This window comes from Lepisosteus platostomus, unplaced genomic scaffold (assembly GCF_059453375.1).
Source record: "Lepisosteus platostomus isolate fLepPlt1 unplaced genomic scaffold, fLepPlt1.hap1 Scaffold_60_H1, whole genome shotgun sequence".
Classification (NCBI taxonomy): Eukaryota; Metazoa; Chordata; class Actinopteri; order Semionotiformes; family Lepisosteidae; genus Lepisosteus; species Lepisosteus platostomus.
The window spans coordinates 129,250-150,180 of NW_028291676.1; the positions used below are offsets into that span (position 1 = coordinate 129,250).

The 20,931-nt window shown below is 48.7% G+C and overlaps 8 non-coding genes and 1 pseudogene across 8 annotated transcripts; 5 read left to right on the plus strand and 4 right to left on the minus strand.

Moving 5' to 3' along the window:
- Positions 1 to 2,201: 2,201 nt before the first annotated feature.
- Positions 2,202 to 2,273, plus strand: trnae-uuc (transfer RNA glutamic acid (anticodon UUC)). The gene has a single exon. It is a non-coding gene; the product is annotated as a tRNA-Glu (tRNA).
- A 2,594-nt stretch (positions 2,274 to 4,867) lies between these two features.
- trnat-agu (transfer RNA threonine (anticodon AGU)) lies at positions 4,868 to 4,941 on the plus strand. The gene has a single exon. It is a non-coding gene; the product is annotated as a tRNA-Thr (tRNA).
- Positions 4,942 to 9,172: 4,231 nt separating this feature from the next.
- LOC148632590 (5S ribosomal RNA) lies at positions 9,173 to 9,288 on the plus strand (annotated as a pseudogene).
- Positions 9,289 to 9,926: 638 nt separating this feature from the next.
- LOC148632591 (U1 spliceosomal RNA) lies at positions 9,927 to 10,096 on the minus strand. The gene has a single exon (XR_015934272.1). It is a non-coding gene; the product is annotated as a U1 spliceosomal RNA (small nuclear RNA).
- A 5,257-nt stretch (positions 10,097 to 15,353) lies between these two features.
- Positions 15,354 to 15,467, plus strand: LOC148632592 (U5 spliceosomal RNA). Its single transcript, XR_015934292.1, has one exon. It is a non-coding gene; the product is annotated as a U5 spliceosomal RNA (small nuclear RNA).
- Positions 15,468 to 15,700: 233 nt separating this feature from the next.
- On the plus strand, positions 15,701 to 15,842 carry LOC148632593 (U4 spliceosomal RNA). The gene has a single exon (XR_015934254.1). It is a non-coding gene; the product is annotated as a U4 spliceosomal RNA (small nuclear RNA).
- Positions 15,843 to 16,440: 598 nt separating this feature from the next.
- LOC148632594 (U5 spliceosomal RNA) lies at positions 16,441 to 16,553 on the minus strand. The gene has a single exon (XR_015934234.1). It is a non-coding gene; the product is annotated as a U5 spliceosomal RNA (small nuclear RNA).
- Positions 16,554 to 16,946: 393 nt separating this feature from the next.
- LOC148632595 (U5 spliceosomal RNA) lies at positions 16,947 to 17,061 on the minus strand. Its single transcript, XR_015934300.1, has one exon. It is a non-coding gene; the product is annotated as a U5 spliceosomal RNA (small nuclear RNA).
- Positions 17,062 to 17,452: 391 nt separating this feature from the next.
- On the minus strand, positions 17,453 to 17,569 carry LOC148632596 (U5 spliceosomal RNA). The gene has a single exon (XR_015934299.1). It is a non-coding gene; the product is annotated as a U5 spliceosomal RNA (small nuclear RNA).
- Positions 17,570 to 20,931: the final 3,362 nt, after the last annotated feature.

The following is a 20,931-nucleotide window of genomic DNA, read 5'->3' on the forward strand; positions in this document are numbered from 1 at the left end:
CTCACCTAGCACAAGTCTCTCTGGCTGAAGTGGCCTCTCTGCTTCAGCATCGTGCCCTCACTCAGCCATTAAAAACGTCACTCGGACTTCTGACATGCTGACATGAAATGTCAAGAGAGTGGCGGAGACGCTTAAGGCAGAGAGAAGATGAAGAGGGGGCATGGCTGTGAAATGATTGACAGCTGCATGACGCTCTCCATGCAAGGTGTGACCACAGGCTAAAGGACACCTTTCGGCACATCAAGCTCTAAGCACACACCTGGAGGACGTGGGAAACGATCCCGCTACCTCTCGCATGCAAAGCGAGCGCTGTACCATGCAAGCTAACCCCCCTCGCTGGGGCTCATACCTCGGTGTCGCCTAGTGCCGCTTGTTCCCCTCTTACCGGGTGAAGTTCACTGCCCTTCGTCTGCAAGGCAGTCGTGTAATTGCGGCTTTCTTGACTTATTGATGAAGGTCTGACTGGACGAGCGAATGACGCCTCTCCCCCGTCCTCAAGCTCGCTGACAGGAGAAAATAGAAATTGCTGCCGTGGCTCATTGGTTTAGGGGTATGATTCTCACTTAGGGTGTGGGAGGTCCCGGGTTCAACTCCCGGCTGAGCCCTTGTGTGCTCTTTTTGTCCTCGTCCACAAGACTGGGAACTGATATCCACATCACCTTGCAGCATCTGCTTATGGCAAATGATGGAATGTGACTAATGACTGAACGAGCCTGGTGAATACTCATCACGTGGCACAATGAGAGCGTGCAGTCAGCTGTCCAAGGCAGCAACCTCATTGCTCGTTCAAAAGAACACGTACTGAAAACTCATCACCACTATGTTGTAAATGAGCACCGCAATCGCTTGTTGTCATGCGTCCTTACTTGGGAAATGCAGAAGCAAAAACTGCCCTCTCTCAGCCACCGAAACGTGTGCGGCTCGCCTTGCACTCTCTGCGCCTCGCATATTTATGGAGCTGTCTGCTCTTCTTTCTGTTGAAGTACGCAAGTTACGGGGCGTCCTGCAGACTATGATGTGCTCAATGACAGCTTTCAAGATTTGAAAACTATGAGCTTGATGGCTCAAGTCGAACGAATGTGGTTGTTACGCAATTGATGATCAAACGCACATATTCTAACGATTCGTGAGAGTATGTTCTAAAGATCCTTGGCTCGATCCCGGGTTTCGGCATTTTGTTTCATCGCTCCCTTTGTTCCTCTCTCCAGCGCCCCCTGCCTAAAATGTCGCGTCCCTTTCTCAGCCCGAAACGCAAGCGATACACCAGCAACAAACCCTACAGGTTTCCGTAGTGTAGTGGTTATCACGTTTGCCTAACATGTGAAAGGTCCCAGGTTCGAGACCGGGTGGAAACAGCCTCTTCTTGCACGCTCCTGCACTTCACAGAGGTCTTGAACCACCAGTCATTTGTTCCCAATGTATTTCCGGTGCCTTCATGCACTCTTGTACCAAACGCACGTTTTTTCTGTACCTGGAGCCGATCATTTGCAATTGGGCTGTCCCGACAGACCAAGACGAGCTCTGTCGGCTCAAAAGCAGCGCAACACCTGCGAGAACAACAGAAAGATTAGTACCCAGCGGGGGCCTCTTAGTGAGCCCAAAATCTAATCAAGAATCGACTCCAGCAACAGGGCTGGGCGCATTGTTCCATACTCCGACCACTCTTGGTGTAAACAGGTCCCTCCTGGTCTCTGCATGAAATGCACTTTCCTGCGTTTGCTTTGGTGTAACTGGCTTCCCCTGCATGGGCGAATGTGAAGAAGATCCTTAGTAAGTCATTGAAGAAACCCGAGAAGAGGTCGGAGTGGCCTCTGTCGTTCATCAACGATCCAGTCAGGCAGTACTCCTCTGTAAAGCGCCGTTCGTTCACATCGATTGGCTTTTTTTTGCCTTCATTCATGCAAGTAGTAAAAGCAGACGCCCCTATTCTGCCGTGACCCAGATTTGAACCAGGGTTGTTGCGGCCACAACGCAAAGTACTGACCACTATACGATCACGGCGAGTTACCGATACACACTTGGCAGGGCGGAAAAGGCTGTGCTCTCTTCGTGTGACATAAACGGAAAAGTCCTGACGTTGCATTTCAACTGAGTCCCAGTATACATCGACCCTTCGACACTTTGAGTGACAACTCTCTTGCGTGTTTTCTCATATTTATGTAGTTTGCTTGCATGATGCCGGGAATAGCAGGGTTGTTTGCTGCCATATGGTCTAGTGGTTAGGATTCCTGGTTTTCACCCAGGCGGCCCTGGTTCGACTCCCGGTATGGGAACGTGTCAGTTTTGCCTCCTGCTTTCCAAAAGATCAGCACCGTGTATGAAGGAGCTGCATTAAAACTACTCGAACGTGCAAAAGGTGCGAGAAGAGGGGGCGCTTGTTTCCAGCCGAAACTTCTCGCGTGTGAGATGAGCTGACCATCGCTGCAGGAGGTGGGAGGGTTACTCTGGTAGACAGGGCTGACCTTCGGCAATAGGATTTATACTCTCCAAGATGATATTTGCACTTTCTGGAGAGGCGATTTTCTCCACGTCAGTAGCCCGATTTCGTCGATTGCGTGGAGAGGGCTGTAGAATGTGGCGCCGCCTTTCCTGCTCCGTCCATGACAGGCGTGCTGGACTCTGGAGAGAGAGCACGGTCCATCAGCGCACACCAATAAAGGCACTGGAAGCCGCTGAATCGCATTGGCGAAGCTCAGCGCTGGGCCGCTGGGCACATCTGACCACAGTTTCCGTAGTGTAGTGGTTATCACGTTCGCCTCACACGCGAAAGGTCCCCGGTTCGAAACCGGGCGAAAACAGACTTCTTTTGTCACCACGCACAAAAGGGGATTGGGGATTCGCCTAGCGCTGTGATCGAACAGACCCACTCACCTCTTAGTGTGGCGGGATCTGCACAGTGCATGTCGCAGCGCATCCTTCTTTCACTTCAATGCGCGTCCTGATGTACCCTGGTCTCCCGCGTGACAGGTGGAGACAGGTGACAGGTCCGCGTGACAGGTCCTATACTAACGAGGAAGACATCTCTCTCTCCGACCCCCGGCATCGTGTCCCGACCCACCGTGCTGGAAGCCGACTCGTGCTGTGATTCCTTTACGGAGCAGAAATGACAACCGAGGAGCCGAGAGATCATTTCAGCATTTCGCGTCTGAACGGAAAACACAAACGACCAACTCGGAATGATTTGCCTTTGACGCTTATCAAAGCGTTCTTTGTGCATCGAACAGACCCACTCACCTCTTAGTGTGGCGGGATCTGCACAGTGCATGTCGCAGCGCTCCCTGCTTTCACTTCAATGTGCTTCCTGATGTCGAGTCGTGTGCCGTGCGGATTTTCTGAAAGCGAGAGCAATGAAAAGGTGCACGACGCTGTGTTAGAAAACAGAGAAGTGAAAGGCAGTCCTTTCTCTAAGGAGGTAAAAGAAAAGCTACTCCCCGTCGGGGAATCGAACCCCGGTCTCCCGCGTGACAGGCAGGGATACTTGCCACTATACTAACGAGGAAGACATCGGACGCTCCGACCCCCGGCATCGTGTCCCAACCCAGCGTGCTGGAAGGCGACGCGTGCTGTGATTCCTTTACGGAGCAGAAATGACAACCGAGGAGCCGAGAGATCATTTCAGCATTTCGCGTCTGAACGGAAAACACAAACGACCAACTCGGAATGACTTGCTTTGGACGCTTTTCAAAGCGTTCTTTGTGCATGACGACTGCGCCGCCTAGCAGATGCAAATGGGTTCTACAACTTTGAAGTAGCAAATGGAAGAGGGCTAAGCCCCCTCTCTTTTAGCCCAGGTTCGATCTGTCTCCCAGAATCACCAGGGCGCACGCACACACACACACCCGTGCCGTTGAAATGCTCTGCTTCATTTCTAAGGGCAACTCAACATTCACTCCTACCCCGAGAACAGAAATGACAGCGTCCGCAGCAACAACAGCTCAGGTCTCTGCACAGGAGCTAAGCTGCCCCCATCTCCTCTGCTCTGCGGCTCCTGCAGAGCGGAGTCCTGCCTGGAGCCGTGTTTGCAGGCGGCGGCTCCCCACGTTCTGTCTGTGCGTCGTGAAATTAATTAATAACGTTAATAAATTTATAAAGTTAATTTATAAAGTTAATAAAGTTATAAATTAGAAATTAATAACGATATAATTATATTCATGTACCGCAACACAAGAATAGTACACGCTGTACATTGTCTGTCGATAATGTTTCTGTAGTGCTTTAGTGGGTTAGGTTCCTGACTTCCATGTCACACGGTCTATGATTGAATCCCATGGAACTATGACTTTATTTTTTAACAAACATTTCTTTGAAAAAATGAAACGTTTCCCTTGGTCAGAGATTAAATAAAACCTCACTTTTTTAGGTTTTACTGTGCAGAGTGAGGTTTTACCTCACTTTTTTTGAGCAGAAGGTTTACTGTGACCTGAGAAGGGCCGGCATCCAATCACGGTGGTAAATACACACAAGCTCTCACTCATCTGAGCTACACGGCTACCAAGATGATCTCGGGTGCGCCGAGCTGGTACGGAACATATTGAACTGATCGATGGCGAATTGTCTCTCAGACAGGCTTTTCACCTCTAAGCTCCCTGACTGACAGTGATCAGCTAGGTAGTGAAACAGTCAGCTGCTTCTAAGCCTTAAACAGCTGCATCTCGGCGCTTCCACGGAGAGATGATTTGAAAGCCGAACATCACCCATTGGGAACACCTTACTATCACTAGTTTAAGAGACTCTTAAGGTCTTGCAGAGGTGCCTGTCTATTAGCATGCGCTTTGCAAGCTATAGGTGTTTAGGCTGAGGCAGAATGCCTAACAAAATGTTTTTCTAAAGGTGTGTCCAAGTGGCTGCAAAAGGACAACACTCCCGGGGCGCTGTGGCTTAGTTGGTTAAAGCGCCTGTCTAGTAAACAGGAGATCCTGGGTTCGAATCCCAGCGGTGCCTTCTTTGTTCTGTCTTCTTGAACAGTACTGGTCATTATGGACAACCGCCTACGGCTAGACTTAATTAAATGCAAGTATTCATTTCCTGTCTTTAACGCGACTTGTTTTTCTTAAAATGGATGCAACTTGCAAAACATGAAATACAAACCTTGCTAATCAGCGCTAGCGGCTGGCAAAAAAAAAAAGAAGTCAGCAATGTTTTTTTCTTTAACCTTAACCCTACTAATGGAGAAGAGTTAAACGACCGAGTCTATGCAGCTTAAACGGTGCGCACGTCGGGTTCTTAGCTGGTAAATCACGCTCACCCCAGTCCTTAATCTTTTAAAGAGGATACAAAATTGAACCTAGTCGCCACATCACATACATCCTGTTCAATGATAAAAAGGTAACATCTATCCTCGCTCCAGACTAAATCTCACGTTGAGGGCATATTTTTTTTCACTTTACCGTGAGTCGGGCTCGGCTGCACAGAGGAGAGAGCAGAGCAATGAGGTCACGGGGACAGGGGAGTCACACGCTGGCGGTTTGAATACGCGGAAGATCACTGTGGGATCCACAGTATATGGACCCTCCGTGCGCCATCAGTCCGCACTCCGGACTCTGAATCCTGCCATCCGAGTTAAGATCTCGGCGGAACCTGAGGCACAGTTCCTTCTTAAAACGTAATCTGGTGAGCATTTCTAGAATCGTACTTGTATAGATGCAGCCTTTAATGTGTTGCTAGGTTAAAATTGATGACTTCTTGTATTTCAGTAGGCAACTGCCCTCTTGATTTCGGATTTAATTTCTTTATTACAGGGGCGCTTTTATGATGACAGAGTCATGTTCAGGTACTTTGCTTGATGGAGGAAGCTCATTTCGGACTCTGTGATCTGCTCACCTGGAAAGGTCTGCTGTACTACTACAAGAGAGAAGTAGAGTCTGGAAGAAGGGACAATTTTATGATGCTTTGGAAGGTAATGTTTTTTTTTCTTTGAAATCGAAATGAATCAGAATAGCAGTGCAAAAGACAAACTCTTGGTTTGGTTTAAAGAGATATGGTTTTAAAACAGACAACATGTAGAAAACAGGTGTTTCTCACTTTTGGAAAAGAATGGACCGGGGGTAATATTTTACTAGTTGCAGGGCTGAGCTCACTGGGTTACAGTCCTGCAGTGTTACACCAGGTCCAGTGGCGCAATGGATAAGGCATCTGATTACGAATCAGGAGATTGTAGGTTCGACTCCTACCTGGCTCGGGTCATTTTTAAACGCATCGGGCTGCTCCCTAAGTAGTCTGTGCTACTTACTGCATTGTAATTGTACCCAGTAAGAGATTTCCTTCATGTAAATGAACTGCACCTGACAGCTTTAGAAAAACACCTGGGCTCAGTACGGTGCTGAGAGCTCAGCGTTGCTGTTCTAATTAGCACGCACTGCATGAGCCCGAACCTTTCAATTATTCCGATCAGTAAGTCAACACGTAGTCCACATGAACGGTAGAAATATTCTCTTGTCTGTCTCTTGTTTGTATAGAACTGAATGTCCCTGACAATGTACTGTTAGTTTTAATTGAAGAACGGCATTTGTGTTCAAATATACCAGACAAGTTTATGTAACTGCTCATGCGACACTCAGTTGTAATTAGTCAAGAAATAAAGTCGAACAACAGCTGCGGGTTTGATTCTGAACGTATCAGATTGCAGCGCCTTTTACTTCCATTGACAAATGATAGAGATTCGAAGAGAGATCCTTCAGACCAGCAAGCAAACCCACGGCTATTTCGGTTTTCTATCTAGGCAACGTTGGTGTTTGCAATAGCATACATGAAAGCGTGATGCAATTTCTGTGGCTACATTTGTTGCACGTCATGCACAGTAAGAGTGTTTCTAACACCAAATAAAAAGTCAACAATTAGCGATCACGCCTTCTCCTCAGTTAACCCACTGAAACCCTTGCTGTTAACAGTTCTTTACTGCGTGCTTTACCAGCACCTACATATCGTGTCGGTTCTTTCAGCTTTATTCATTAGGTTTTCAAAGGCATAAGCAGAGCACCAGAGGTGCGAAGGCAAAGTGTGTGGTTATCTGAAGAATTGATGTCCATGGCAGCAGGTCCAAGCGATTTTGCGTTGTTATAGTACCAGGAAAGGAGAAGCGGCACTTCGCCTCTGCCGCGCAGGCACAAGGCGACATGCGGCAGACGCCGGAGTCGGCAGGTTTCGAACCTGCGTGGGGAGTCCCCAACGCATTTCGAGCCCATCGCCTTAACCACTCGACCACGACAAAAGCGAGCCCGCCGTCGCCGCATTCCTCCTATAATCAAACACGGACTGCGAGGTGGCTGCGGATACCTTTTTAAAGTTGCTCTCCGTTAAAAAAAATACCTTTCACAAGATACATGCCGGCAGACAGACACACCTCAGAGGGTTTAAGGCTGGCTTCACGTTCAAATGATAAAGTCCCCCCGTCCGGATGTCAAAATGCAACTTTGGCAGACAGAACAAACATCAACAAACCACAAATGTGGACAAGGATTTTACAAGCTGCACCACACTGCACTTTCAAAAGCATTTACGTTCGTGTTAGACGCAGGACTTGCCTTTGATTTGCGCGCTTACGAACGCCATGGAAAACGAAACAAAACTAAAGCCCTCAGCTCCTGCACGTGATTATAATGGCGTTACGTGTCATTAAATGTCGCACACTCACACGCCACACTAACACTCAAAAGTGCGGGCAAAACGAGAAAACGAGCGCGCCGTTTCCTACACATCTGCAGTCGCCGTTACGCATTCGCAGCATGTCCCGGGATGCAATTAGGCATTATTTGCATAACTCCAGACCGGCAGATCGCCACGCAAGCTCGCGACGTGCGCCTGCCACACACCGAACTTTCCAGCAATTTCCAAAAAACGGGCCTGCTCGCCTGCCCACAAGGCTCCGTCTCTTACCTGCTCTCCAGAGCCTGCTGCCTTCTGTGCTTTTCTCTCGGCACCGCTGCAGCGCACACAACTCCTGCAGCGGGAGGGGGGGAGAAAGTTCCCGCGCTCCGCCGCAGGGAAGGCTCGCTCCGTGCGCACACGTCCTTTTCGATGCCAGTCCAACAAGTGCTCCGCATTAGCTGCGTCGGGGCTTCGGCGTGTCGCACCTCGCCTCACCTCACCTCGCACTGCCCCCTCCTTGAATGTCTGCCGCTGGGCATGCCCCGCTCTCCTCCACCTTATCTTATCGCGTGTGAGCACCGACAATGGCCACAATGCCGGGGAATGGCACCTGTAAAGTGTTAATTGGGGCACAGGAACAGCCCGTCTCGTCTCGGGGGGGCCGGCTTCAGAGACAATACAGCAAACACAGCGGGGCGGGGGAAGAAGACGACACCACACATGCGGGTACATTCAGCTCCGGCGGGAACGAGACATTTGTCGGTCTTTTCAAGTGCCGAGAGCCGAGCAATCCTTCACTTGTATCGTTTCTCCCCGGTGACTAGATCTGGCCCTGCGACTCTCGACTGGGCTCACCCCCGGGGCAGCCCAGCAGGTGTGAGCCTGGCCGGCACCCGGATGGGAGATTCCCCCCCGGAAAAGCTCCGGTTGCTGCTGCTCCTGCAAGAGGTGTGACTGGGACCAGTAGGGAGCGCTCACCCTGCGGGCTGTGTGGCTCTCTTACGCCCCAGCCTCCTGATGGCGACACTCTGCTGCACAAACAGGCGCCGTCCTTCGGGGGAGGCGTCAAACCGAGGTCCCGACCCTCCTTGGCCATTAGGAAACCCCAGGGCGTCTCTCAAAAAGAGACGCCGGGGGTGTCCCTCTGGTGTTAGTGCTCCCCTTTACCCATCAGTCGGGGTCTCCTCCTAATCCCCGTCTCACCTGTAACAATCAATGACGAGGCCCCCCTGTCCGTGAGATTTACTACTCGCGCAAGAGACCGGGGGCAGAGCACGAACGCGGTCCCCCGCCCCCCACAAAGTGCGCGCTCCGGGTTCCCTCTCGGGGCCCTGCAACACAGCGGAAGGGCAGCGAGAAGGAGCCTCTTGCTCTGACGCCGCAAGGCCACAAGAGGGCGGAGGCGCCGCGCGCCCGGCCGACGTGTTGGACCGGTGCGCTTTACATGCTGAAATAAACACGCGACAGCCCCGAAATGTTTCCAGAGTGCTGTGCACTGGAGGTTTTTGTCTGGTGAAGACTTGCCTGGTGCTCCTCCGTGCAGATTGTTTGTCCTCCTCCAGTGCGGGACGAGCCAACACAAGGGAGCGCATTCGCCAACATCCTGAACACGCCCGATCTCATCTGATCTCGGAAGCTAAGCAGGGTCGGGCCTGGTTAGTACTTGGATGGGAGATCGCCTGGGAATACCAGGTGCTGTAAGCTTTTGCTGTCCCGGCCAGCAGGGGTCGCCGTTGGTGCCGTAGGCTTTGGGAGGAAAACCTGCAGGATGGAAAGGTGATCTATAGCCTCATCTCTAGAGATGTTTTGTTGCTGTGGCATGTGTGTGACCCATATTCAAAAAAAAAAAAACCCGTCTGTAAAACGAATATCGAAGCTGCCTCTAAATCTGCAAATGAAGATGAGTCGATAAACCACTCGTTTTTCGTATAACTAGACATATATTCATTTGTTACCGATTTCATTCATTGAGCACGGATACAATAGAGGTACAGCCATTCACTGTTTGACATGTCTGCACTGGTAAAGAACCGAGCAATCAGAAAACGGGTGAAACTGTCTTTAGACTCAGCATACAGTACCGAGGCCCCCCATGACCAAATAAAGGCTAACCTCGATAATCAGCCTAAAGAACGCAGACTACAGCAAAACGACTGACTTTGAAAAGGGAATGAACGTCCGGAAGGAGTAGTGGAATTAGCTTGAGATGCTTCTCCGGACCCCTAACTAAAAGCCAGCGAGAACCAGCAGCAGCGTCCACTCCTTTCAAACCGGGATCCTTCTGCAGCCACGCAGCTCGTGGTGTCCTAACCCTCCCGTATCTGATTTTGGACCAAGCACATCAGGGGAGAGCGCGAACGCAGTCCCCCACTACCAGAAATTATGCAGTCGAGATTCCCACATTTGGGGAATTCACAGGGGTCAGCATAGCCGGAGTGCAATGGCCGAGCCTCGCCCTGGGTGAACCGATTTCGATTTTTAAGAACTTTATTTCCTTTTCACAAAAAAATACAGGACATCACAAATCAGAAAGCTTTACATTAATATACATACTTAAAACAGTATATATGATCACATCTCATTACATTTTGACACGGTAACAGTTACATAGCAACAATTGTCTTTTTTTCTGGTGCAAATCACATTCTTTACTTAAACATGATAATGTTTTTCACAGTTTCTTGAGATATTGACCTATGCTCTCTATTTCCCACAGATTTTCTGCTTCCTCCCTCCCTTCTCTCCACAGATCTCTGAGGTAATAGTTCTCTCGGGTGATGAACAGGGCCAGGCTACCTGCTGCCTTGACTGGGACCTTGATGCCTTTGAACAGCCCCATGTTCCTCACTCTTCACAGGGCGTCTTTCCCACTGTTCACCACGGCCCAGATCCTGTCAAACACGTCAGGAGGAAGTTTGACAGGAGAGATGCCGTATATGACGAAAGCAGCGGTCAGGGTAAATTGGGGCGAGAGAGCCTGCAACCAATCTTCAAACTGTGCCCAGAAGGCCTTAGCAAAAAAGCAGGACCACAGGAGATGGGTCACAGTCTCCTCCTCGCCGCAGCCCACCCTAACGCAGCGAGGGCTGGGGGTGAGGCCCCTACGGTACAAGAAAGTTCGTACCGGTAAGCACTGGTGGACGACACTCCAGGCTAAATCTCTGTGAATGTTGCACAGAAATTTAGAGGATGTGTGTTTCCACACCTTCCTTGTTTGGGCTGATGTTAAAATGCCCACAGGGGTCTGCCTATTATTCTGGGGTGCAACGAAATCTTCCACTTTTTGGACGCTGACATCTCGGAGGGGAATATGGCCAATTGGGTGAGATCTTAGAAAACTTTTAACTGTCCCATAAATTGCAGGGCATGTGTCAGAGAGTGGGACGTCCAGCTTGGGTCTGACACTCTGAACACCTCCCTACCTACCCAGAGCCTGGAAAAATAAGTCCAGGTACGCGCTGCAGGTGCTGTTGCAAAGCCTCTCAGCACAGAGGCCAGGAAAATGCACAGCAGCTTCGTAGCAATATCTGGGACAGACTTCCCCCCTGAGGGTAGCGGCCTGTACATTATTTCCCTTCTGAGTCTTTCCTGCTTCCCACCCCATAGAAATTGAAACATCAATCTCCTCAGCACCGCCGCAACACGGTGTGGGATTGGGAAGGTAGAAGCCAGAAAATTCAAGACAGGCAAGAGCTCGGCTTTGATGACCAGCACCTTCCCTATCATGGTGAGGTCTCGGTCCTTCCATTGCATCAGTTTTTTGTTTAAGATTGGCAATTTGTTCTGCCAATTTACTGTTCCCATCTCTTCTCCAAAATACACCCCCAGGACCTTAATTCTCTTTTCTTGCAGCCTGAGATCATGTCCTTCTTTTGGCTCCCTCCAGTTCTGATAAAAAATCTCACTCTTAGATTTGTTAATTTTTGCGGAGGAAGCCAAAGAGAAACGATCACAGCACTGCAGAGCTCTGCTAATTGAGGCATTGTCAGAGAGGAGCAGGGTGACGTCATCCATGTATAGAGATGTCTTTACCTCTCCTCCCCCACTTCCAGGCACTGGTATCCCATTAATGGCCTGATCCTGGCGCAAGGCACAGGCTAAGGGCTCCATAGCCAAAACGCATAACAAGGGGGATAATGGGCAGCCCTGCCTCACCCCTGAACAGACTTCAAAGGGGCGTGATCTATTGCCATTAACCATGACTCTGCTGTTGCTACCTGTGTACAGCAGGTTAATCCACTTTCTCATGATGGGGCCAAACTTCATGTGCTCAAGTCCCGATGTTAAGTACTGCCGGTTTAGGCGGTCAAAGGCCTTTTCTAGGTCTACACCTAAAATGCAAAGAGGGAGGGAGCGATCCTCAGAGTACAGACAGACATCCCTCAACAAGGCCAGGTTGTCGCTCATCAGACGTCCTGCTATCCCACAAGTCTGTTCTTTCCCTACCAGTGAGGCCACTACATTTTGTAGGTGCAGGAAAAGGGCTTTGGACAGGATCTTAGTGTCCATGCCTAACAGGCTGAGGGGTCTCCAGTTCTTTATGTCATTTTTTGCTCCTTTCTTAAACAAGAGAGAGATAGTGCCTTCTCTTAAGGAGTCAGGCAGCAATTCTGTCTTATATCTTTCCTCGAATAGGACCAGTAGCGGATCCTGAAGCAGATCCCAAAAGGTGCAATAAAATTCTTTAGGGAGCCCGTCAGCACCTGGAGTTTTCACCTTCTGTAAGCTCTCCATAGCCTGTCTCAGCTCTTCTACTGTCAAATCCCTCTCAAGTACTTCCCTATCTTCTTCACTCAAAACGTTTTCTAGCTTTGAGGTAAAAAAATGAATTTCTTCATCCTTTACCTCTGTAGAGCTGTACAGTCTTGAGTAGAAGGCCTCGGTGCAGGAGAGGATAGCACTCGGCTCTGTTCTCTCTCGTCCCTCCTCATCAACTACACTTTCCATGACAGACTTGGAGCCTACCACTTTCCTGAAAAAGAAGCGAGTACACTTCTCATTTTCTTCCAAGAACTGCACTCTGCCTCTTAACAGCACTCCTCGACTACTTTCTTCGGCTATGCTCCGGATGTCCTTTTTTAAAAGGGTGATATCCTCGAGCACATCGAAGCCACTGTGCAGCATCGTGTAGAGACGCTGCAGCTGCCTCTGTTTCCTGGCTAGCACTCCTCTCCGTCTGGCAGCAGCCTTCCTTCCCTCAGCCATGAAAAAGGCCTTTGTCCTCATCTTCACCTCCTCCCACCACTCTCCTACTGACCCGTACAGACACTGCAAGGACAGCCACTGTGATAGTTTCTCCTTGTAGCGGGATACTACCCCCTCGTTCTCTAGCAGCTTTGTGTTGAGTTCCCAGAGGCCTGGGCCAAAGACAGTCCCGCCCTGGAGTTCCACTCTACACCCTAAAGCCTGATGATCTGAGAAGAAGACAGGCTGAAGAGTGACCCCAACAACTTTCACTCTCTCTGAGACAAAGCAATAGTCAATTCTGGAGCTGCTATTCCTCCCTGACCATGTATATCCTGCTGTTGTGGGATATATACATCTATATGTGTCTGAGAGTTTAAAGTCTTGAACTAAGTTTTGCAGGGCCAGTGAGCTGGAATCCAATTTTATCGGAGAGCTAGACTGCCTGTCTGTGTGCTCTAAGATACAATTAAAATCCCCTCCCACTATCACGTCTGTGCTACTTAACAATAGGGGAGAGAGTGCCTTGAGTAGCTCCACCCTTCCTCCCACGTCAGTAGGACAATACACATTGATTAGCCGCAGGTTAACGGTCCCCCATTCCACATCCACACACAGCAACCTGCCATCTATGACCCTCTGAATACTTTTCAATTTGAAAGCCCATCCTTTGAAAAGAATGGCCACGCCAGAGGCTCTGTTGTTATTGTCCCCTGACCAAACAGAAGGCCCTTTATCCCACCTATCTTCAAAGCTTTTATACCTCTCTTGATAGGCTAAAGCACACTCCTGCAACATCAACACATCTCCCTCTCTCTGCTGGAGGTAATCAAAGACACACTGACATTTAACTCCGTCATTGATACCTCTGGTGTTAAGAGAAATTATGTTTAGAGCCATATTACATAAGAAAGTGGAACCAGTCTTTACAAAACACATTTCTCTTCGGTCTCACCTGTTACCTTCTTCTTTTTCTTTTTCTTCTTACCAATTTCCTGCCAGCCATCCTCTGAATGAGCCTTCATCAGGGTGGCAGCAGTAAAAGCGTTCACGGAGTCCATTTCAAGGAAGGGGGTAGAAAGAGGGGTGGAGGGGTTCCAGCTGTCCCCATCGCCATGCTCTCCTTCCTCCTCGCTCGGGGAGAAAACAGAGTCATTTTTCCTTTTCCTCAAGTCCAGCTCCTGGGAGCACTGAGGGGAAAGGGGTGCAGCCGATGCACCAGTCTCCTCTTCCCCCTCACCCACCAGCTGTTGCAGATCCTCCGTGATGGACTGGATGGAGGAGAGGAGGGCATCTGTAGCACTTGCAGAGTCTGAGAAAAGCAGCTCCGCTGAATCCTGGGTATCGTCGCTGGACCCGCTCCATTGGGGGGCCCCACACTGGCCCTCGTTCTGAGGAGCAGGAGTGGGGGAGGGGTCCTCGCTGTTCTCGGGGGTTTTCAAACCCTCGTGCTTGTCTGGTGCAGTCTGCGGTTGTGGGAGCGTAGTGGATTTCTCTTCCACCGGCCCCGGAGCCACAGCAGGACTGATCCTGGCTGGAGGCTGAGACTCTTTGTCCAACAAGGGTTCTTTGTTTGACTTGTTGTTTGCTTTGGCTTTTCGGGCCGGTTTGGCTGAAACAAGCACTGCCTCATCCTTTCTCATTTTGAGTTTATTGGCGTAGGCGTGAGGGCAGTTCTTAAAAACGTGTCCTTCCGAGCCACATAAATTGCACTTTGGCAGCATTGAACAGTCAGAGGCTAAATGTCCCTGTTTGCCACAGGTCTTGCAGCATTTCACAGTGCAGGAAGATGCCAGGTGTCCCACAGCACCACAGCGCCGACACACCTTTGGTTGTCCCACATAAAAAACATAGCCATTGCACGCGCCCAGCCGGATTGTAGAGGGCAGGTGCCTTAAGCCTCCATTTACATTGTCCGGTAGTAAGCGAACCTCGAATTTCCTTGCTCCTGTTTTTATACCGTCAACATCTCTAACCTCAGTTCCATGGTGGACGGTGCAGTACTGGTTAAGCCAGGTGTGAATGTCCTCCGTCTTTGCCAGTTCCGAGAACATAACAACATGCACCGTTTTCCTCTCTCTCTGTGTCAGAGGCTGCAAGTTGATCTTCTCAAGTGCAGGAACTTTCCCTCTTTTTGCCTCAAACACATCCACGCATTGTTCAAACAGAGGATAGGTAGCAAATACAACCTCAAATGCTTTCTGACCTGGGAGAGCAAAGATGAAATCCAAGTGCCGAGGTTCAAAGCCAAGTTCCTTCTGTAACACTTTTCTGCTGAACTGCATACGATCCATGAAGAGGTCATCCAAAAGCTCAAAACGTACAGCATTCTTGCGGGATCCAAAGGTTGCCATCTCAAACTGCAAAACAAACACTGCTTCCACAAAACAAGAAAACAATCCAACTACTCCAACTACAGGCTGATCAAGGTATCTCCCCTGCCAGGTAAGCCGAGAGCCGCAGGCGATGAGCCCGGAGCTGAACGGGCCCCACTGGCTCGTTTGTAAGGCCAGGTGCATTGCCAACCACGACCGGCAGGGCAGAGGCCTTGAAGGCAACCTGGGCTCCTGCAGCTGTCCAGCCACGCACTCTGGTTTCTCTTCATCTCGTACAAATCTTTTGCCTTTTACTAAAGATTTCCATGAAGAGGAGCATGAATGAGTTCCATACAATTTTTGTGCTTTCCTGCCTTCAGGTGGGGCGCAGCTGGGCTGGTCAAAGAGAGAAAACAAAACCGCTCACAATCGCTCTTATTACTGCGACTGTGGCCGTCTGCTCTGCGAGTCCTCGGTCTCCGCCTGTCTGATTGGCGCTCTTTTCTTTGGGGGGCGGGAAGTGTCCGGCCGCAAATATGAAGCGTTACAGCAACGACATGCCATGAGACGATTGATAACGATTTCCATAGGATCCACGCGGTTGCCTGGCAACCGTCAGCTTTGCGCAGTGGCAGTATCGTAGCCTGTGAGGTTTAGCCGATGCGCGATTATTGCTAGTTGAAAACTTTTCCCAATACCCCGCTTCCGCCGGTTTGCAATACAATCGGCGAAAGCAATTCTTGACAGTCTCGTCAGAGACTGAGCAAGGTGTTTAAAGACAGATTTTGTCATGGTAACATCATGGTAGAAAGAAACAAGCTTGTTACGTCTCAACAGAAACACTATTTAGCTCTTTCAGCGTTATGCAGAGAACAGCGTCTGTCGAGATCACTTTTGAGTCAGCGCGAAACGCCGTGTGCTGTCAGTTTGATTTCATATTGCTCGTAGCGGCGCCCAGCTTTTGTCTGTCAAACGTTAGGTTGCGCTTCTTCATGCTGCATCGTCGGCATGAGTGGAGCTTTTTAAACGTCTGTACTTACTGCGCCTCATAAGAAATCGTTTGTCCCCGTTCAAAACAGATTGTGCGATGTCCTGCAGCGTTCGCAAAGCAAACCTTTGACAGTTTGAAAGAGGAATTTATTCTGCTTCCTGTGCGTGCAGTAGTTACAAAGTTGAACGTCTTTACACGATCTGCCGCAGATCTTACAAACGAGCCAGTGGGGCCCGTTCAGCTCGGGGCTCATCGCCTGCGGCTCACGGCTTGCGAGCGTGCCCAATCCGTGCGATAACTCGGAAAACACCCGGCCACACTGTGCCGGAAACGACGCACTCTGGGAAGCCGCTATGCAAAGCGAGGTCCCAAGATCCCCTGCGGCCGGACACTTGCAGGGAACTCATTCGTGCTCCTCTCCATGGAAATCTTTAGTAAAAGGCGAAAGATTTGTACGCGATGAAGAGAAACCAGAGTGTGTGGCTGCACAGCTGCAGGAGCCCAGGCCGCCTTCAAGGCCTCTGCCCTGCCGGTCGTGGTTGGCAGTACACCTGGCCTTACAAACGAGCCAGTGGGGCCCGTTCAGCTCCGGGCTCATCGCCTGCGGCTCACGGCTTGCGAGCGTGCCCAATCCATGCGATAACTCGGAAAACACCCGGCCACACTGTGCCGGAAACTACGCACTCTGGGAAGCCGCTATGCAAAGCGAGGTCCCAAGATCCCCTGCGGCCGGACACTTCCAGCCCCCCAAAGAAAAGAGCGCCAATCAGAAGGCCGGAGACCGAGGACTCGCGGAGCAGACGGCCACAATCACCATTACAAGAGCGATTGCGAACGTGCTTGTTTTCTCTCTTTGACCAGCCCAGCTGCCCGCCACCCGAAAGCAGGGAAGCACAAAAATTGCAGGGTACTCATTCGTGCTCCTCTCCATGGAAATCTTTAGTAAAAGGCGAAAGATTTGTACGCGATGAAGAGAAACCAGAGTGCGTGGCTGCACAGCTGCAGGAGCCCAGGCCGCCTTCAAAGCCTCTGCGCTGCCGGTCATGGTTGGCAATACACCTGGCCTTACAAACGAGCCAGTGGGGCCCGTTCAGCTCCGGGCTCATCGCCTGCGGCTCTCAGCTTGCGGCCGTGCCCAATCCGTGCGATAAGTCGGAAAACACCCAGCCACACTGTGCCGGAAACGACGCACTCTGGGAAGCCGCTATGCAAAGCGAGGTCCCAAGATCCCCTGCGGCCGGACACTTTCCGCCCCCCAAAGAAAAGAGCGCCAATCAGACAGCCGGAGACCGAGGACTCGCGGAGCAGACGGCCACAATTGCCATAACAAGAGTGATTGCGAACGTTTTTGTTTTCTCTCTTTGACCAGCCAGGCTGCGCCCCACCCGAAAGCAGAGAAGCACAAAAATTGCATGGAACTTATTCATGCTCCTCTCCACGGAAATCTTTAGTAAAAGGCGAAAGATTTGTACGAGATGAAGAGAAACCAGAGTGCGTGGCTGCACAGCTGCAGGAGCCCAGACCGCCTTCAAAGCCTCTGCGCTGCCGGTCGTGGTTGGCAATGCACCTGGCCTTACAAACTAGCCAGTGGGGCCCGTTCAGCCCCGGGCTCATCGCCTGCGGCTCTCGGCTTGTGGGCGTGCCCAATCCGTGCGATAACTCGGAAAACACCCGGCCACACTGTGTCGGAAACGACGCACTGTAAGGCACCTTGAAGCGTGCACCCCCAACATTCTTCTTTGCACATCTGTGAAAGGTAAACTCTTGACCAAACTCTGAACCAGCTCTAAGGAAACTAATCCAATTAGACGTTACTTTGACTCATCCTTTAAGGGACCCTTGATAATTGGAGAAATCAATGATTTCGAATGAATTCTGTATGCGTCAAAAGACAGCTATACACAGAAAACATGCAGGACACTGCTCATGATGTTTCCCGAGCCGAAACACAGTGCGTTTTTCCAAGCCATCTGACAAAGCCCGCCCACTGAAAACTGCAGCAGATCGTGTAAAGACGTTCAACTTTGTAACTACTGCACGCACAGGAAGCAGAATAAATTCCTCTTTTCAAACTGTCAAAGGTTTGCTTTGCGAACGCTGCAGGACATCGCAAAATCTCTTTTGAACGGGGACAAACGATTTCTTATGGGGCGCAGTAAGTACAGACGTTTAAAAAGCTCCACTCATGCCGACGATGCAGCATGAAGAAGCGCAACCTAACGTTTGACAGACAAAAGCCGGGCGCCGCTACGAGCAATATGAAATCAAACTGACAGCACACGGCGTTTCGCGCTGACTCAAAAGTGATCTCGACAGACGCTGTTCTCTGCATAACACTGAAAGAGCTAAAGAGCGTTTCTGTTGAGACGTAACCCAGTGGGCAAAAGACGTATAATATACGTCTATTAAACGCATACCTTAGACGTCTAAATGTGGTCTGCAATTCGTCTAGAATGAAATTCTAATATACGTCTATTGTTATACGTCAATTATACGTCTATGATTAGATGTTCATTATACGTAAATGGTTGGAGTTCTATTATACGGATAAATTTAGAGGACTATTATACATATATGGTAGGAGTTCCGGATAACTTTAGAGGACTATTCTACGTATATGGTTGGAGGTCTAATATACGGATAACTTTAGAGGTCTATTATACGTATATGGGTAGAGGTCTATTATATGTATATGGTTAGAGGTCTATTATACAGGTAACTTTAGAGGTCTATTATACGTATATGGGTAGAGGTCTATTATACATCAAAGTTAGGTTTTACAGGTGTAGAAACTAGTAAATCAACCCAATGATTTGGTTTAGAAATTTATTCTGAAAATACACATTCACACCTGAAAAATATGTATTTCAAATTATACATTGTATACAATCAATCAACAATCAACATATGGGCAATAATCATAAAAAACACAACTAGTCTTAAACTTCAGCTACAAATTCTGGTAATATGGCAATATACAGTATAGTAACGGCAAACACAAACTAATTACATTAACACACTAACTCAAAACCACATTTTGATTCAAATATACATTTTAAAATGTACAACTTCTATATTTCCAAGAAAAAAAATATTACAATGGAAGTTAAGACGATTTTTGTCCACTATTTGCAAACCCTGTGTAATTGTCCTAACAGTTAGAACCAAAAACCTAGTATTTTCAGTGTCCAGATCTCCTGGCCCCCTGCCTTGCATATGCATTCTTCAAGTAACACATTGCGTGCTCCTTTATTTCTTTTTCTGCTGATTTAGGGCGGGACTTCAGCACCGCAGCTAGGAGAAAATTATATAATATTACTTCCCAAATTAATGATGATTAATATCTTCTTTAGTATAATCTAAAAAATGAACGGTTTACTAAGCTCAAAGCTGAAATAAATGTATAAAATTTGGCTTGCATCATAGAAGTTGAGCAATAAAGTCTGTCCTAATTAAAGAGTACCCAAAGTTTGAAAGTACAACATAGAATAAGAATAGAGAAACGGCAAAACGATTTAGTGTCATCTTCCCCATTCACACCATTCCCCATTTCGAATGAATTCTGTATGCGTTAAAAGACAGCTATACACAGAAAACATGCAGGACACTGCTCACGATGTTTGCCGAGCCGAAACACAGTGCGTTTTTCCAAGCCATTTGACAACGCCCGCCCACTGATAAACTGCAGCAGATCGTGTAAAGGCGTTCAACTTTGTAACTACTGCACGCACAGGAAGCAGAATAAATTCCTCTTTTCAAACTGTCAAAGGTTTGCTTTGGGAACGCTGCAGGACATCGCACAACCTCTTTTGAACGGGGACAAACGATTTCTTATGGGGCGCAGTAAGTACAGACGTTTAAAAAGCTCCACTATTTTTATGTGCCATTTTTTGCTTATTCACTTACTATTTTAATCAAAATAATATTAAGAAAGATCTGTATGTATTCAGATAGTATTATTATTGTTCATACTTACTCGTCAAAAGAGGATTGCTGAGATATTTGCGGATATACTTCTACGTTTGAAAAACGTGTCCAAAATGGTGACCAACGAATACTAGCAATGCATTGTGGTATATAACCGGAAAATATGCTGGGTTCGATATTTTCTCAACGTATGCGTTTATTAATGTTGTCGATATTATGGTTGAAATTTAACATTGATAATACATCGCGGCTATGTGCCCCCTGCTATGAGCTGATGTGCAATTTTAACGCATGCAGTTAGTAAGGATCGGTCACTGTTGTATGGTATTATATACAGTATAATGACATTATGGAATAGGATGGGGACAGGCCTGGCATCACGGGGGGAGGGAGGAATGTCGCCCCTTCAGTTTTGGGCAAAAAGATGTACCTAACTTACCTAGGAGTATACGGCACTCTGCACAGTGTACGAAGTAATTTTCGCAGTAATTAATTTATTATATTTACTATATTTATTATACACGTGTAAATTAATTACTGCGAAAATAATTTACTTCGTACACTGTGCAGAGTGCCGTATACTCCTAGTTGCGGCACACACGATACATACAGTAAAAAGCCTCAGGCACTGTGTTAGATGTGTTTTCGACGTTATATATGCGTTTATTAATGTCGTCGATTTTACGGTTGCAATTCGACTTTGATTATACGTCGAGGCGACGTATGTTTACGTATAGCCGTATTTTCGCCGTGAATATACGTATATTCGACGAATCAGTGCCCACTGGGTAAACTCTTCAGCAAACTCTGAACCAGCTCTAAGGAAACTAATCCGATTAGACGTTACTTTGACTCATCTTTTTACGCTCAGTGCTGGATTGCTCAAACTCCAGCTAGGGTTAGGGTTAGCATTCCCACGCTACTTAGACA